This window comes from Lepidochelys olivacea (genome assembly GCF_965140295.1).
Source record: "Lepidochelys olivacea isolate rLepOli2 genome assembly, chromosome: 3".
In the NCBI taxonomy this organism is placed as follows: Eukaryota; Metazoa; Chordata; order Testudines; family Cheloniidae; genus Lepidochelys; species Lepidochelys olivacea.
The window spans coordinates 8,437,412-8,439,908 of NC_140413.1; positions in this window are offsets into that span (position 1 = coordinate 8,437,412).

A 2,497-nucleotide genomic window follows, 5' to 3' on the forward strand; every position below is an offset into this window, starting at 1 on the left:
ACGGGATGCGTTAGAGACGGTCTAGGCTGCATTATATCTTTGAAAAAATGAATACATTTACATAGCATTGCCATGGCATTCCATTTTATCCTCCCTGCTATATGGAAATAGTTTAAGAGGGAAGATGGCTTTGTTTTGAAGCGTGGCTTTCCTTTGTCTTTTGTTCATTTTTAAAGGTGAAGGGAAGTTACTATGACTTGTTTAGTTTTTATTCCTTCCCATCTCCTCTTCATCCCCCAGCTTTGCAAGATGGTTGCAACTTGAAACCCTCAGATATAATTGCAAGCACTTAGAAAAAGAAAGAAAGAAAGATGAAATTGTGGCACATCAGCAGGGTTTTAGCCAGCCTTAAACCCCCTGAAGGTAAAGACTAACTAGATCATCTTTCAGAGTAACAGCCGTGTTAGTCTGTATTCGCAAAAAGAAAAGGAGGACTTGTGGCACCTTAGAGACTAACCAATTTATTAGAGCATAAGCTTTCGCAAACTGTAGCTCACGAAAGCTTATGCTCAAATAAATTGGTTAGTCTCTAAGGTGCCACAAGTCCTCCTTTTCTTTTTAGATCATCTTTATGTCTGCTAATCTTGTGAAAGCTGTTTAGGTAGATGTGGGGGAGTTGGCACCTCTTTGTCCCTGTGACTTTGAAGATATATAGGCAGGGCTTGGTCCGGTCGTTTATTTATGGATTTCATTGGAAAATATATGTGCTTTCTTTAGCAGTAGATCACTGAAGCAGAATGGAGCTGTCTTTTTCTGTTTTATTGTATTTCTTGAGTAGGCAAATTCATGAATAGTGTCAGAATAGACTCAGGAAAGAACGAAATTGTTTCAGTCATCATTGCAGTGTTCTTTCTTTGTGTGTGTGTGTGTGTGTGTGTGTGTGTGTATGAATCTTTCGGTACTAGTGAGCAAGAGCGGGGGAGGGGTGTTTTTGCGCCGCAGGATGATCCAGCAAACTAGCTTCAGTGGAATTTTACCTACTTATTCATAGTACAGTCATACACAGAGCTGACAAGAAACCACCACAATTTATTGCAAGGAGATTTTAATAATCTATGGCCTCTTTATGCTGATATTTCCACTAGGGTTTGTTCTAGCTGTTGCATTTTAAAGAATCAAATCAAACTGATAGCTGCACTTACAAAATAAAGATTGCTTACATTTTACCTTTAAAAATTCATTGTTTAAAACAAACATCTATTTAGAGCATTAAGGAAGAATAACACCAATACAGTAAAGGCCAGATCCTGACCTCTGCTGCACTGGTGTAAATTTGAAATAACTCCACTAAAAATAATGGATTTACACCACTGTATAGAAGAGAATCTGGCCTTCACTCTGTCTAGCACCGTCTTACAGCTCCTGTGTCTCATAACACATCAAAAAGAATAAGCAGATGAACAACTTGTGTATCATTAGAGATCAGTGGGTCTTCCATCCTAAATTGCAGCTTGCCGGTAAACAGCAGTCTTCCCCGCACCAGAGGAAAAGCATAGGCTGATTCAGTAGGTAAGAAATGCCTTCGGTGAGCCAGGTGCGACATAGTTCTGTTTATCTCCCTTCATCTGCATTCTGTTTGATCTCTGTGCGGCCCCCAGAAGATATGATCAAGGAATATGACCTTAGCCATCCTCAATATCCCGGTGACACTGAGCTCTCTAGCTCCCTCTATAGCCCGCTGTGGACTGTTTCTTGATTGACAGACACTTGTTTTGATGAGGGGTAGCCGGTCTAGGCTCTCATTAGATAACTCTTGGGTACTGCGTTGAGGGAAAAATTTCAAGACACTTTGGAATGGCTTCTGCAGCCTTGTCGTTCAGGGCGAGGACAATGCTGGTGAGACAGCCCTGGAAATTAAGGTTTGTTCTGGGTCACTCCCTCAACAAGCTGAGACAGTCCTTCTGAGGCTATTTCCATCTCTGCATTTTCTGTCAAATCAGGCTTTTCTCTGCAGTGCTGCAGTTCAAACCTTGTTATTGACATTCATACCTTCATCACCTCCAGGCTAAATTATTGTGCAGCACACCCACTTGGGTTCTGCTTGAAATTGATCTGAAAGCTGAATTGGTTACACAACGGTTACTGACTCTTTCCATGGATACAGTTTAAAGAATCTATGATTCCTTCCTTCCATGTTGCTGTTACACCAACAGATTCAATCCAGATTGTCATCTCATGGCTCATAATACTTTACCCAACATTTTTTTCATCCTCCAGAGCAGGAGAGGTTGTCTAGGTTGTCCTTGCTATCTATTCCTAGATATTATTTGAGCGTGTGGGAGTGCGGTGCAGAACAGGACTCCGTCCATGGAGGTCCCTTCTCTGAGGACATTCCCCAGAGTTTTCCTCAGGCTGGCTCCTGACTCTGCATCAGGCCTTTCTCCTCTGATTTGTTCATCTTTGGCTATTTCATTGCTCCACTTTTCTTTAACTCCCCTTTTTCTTTTTTCTTTGCTCATGTAGTTTGGGCAGTGTCTTTTCCTGGACTATTATGTGT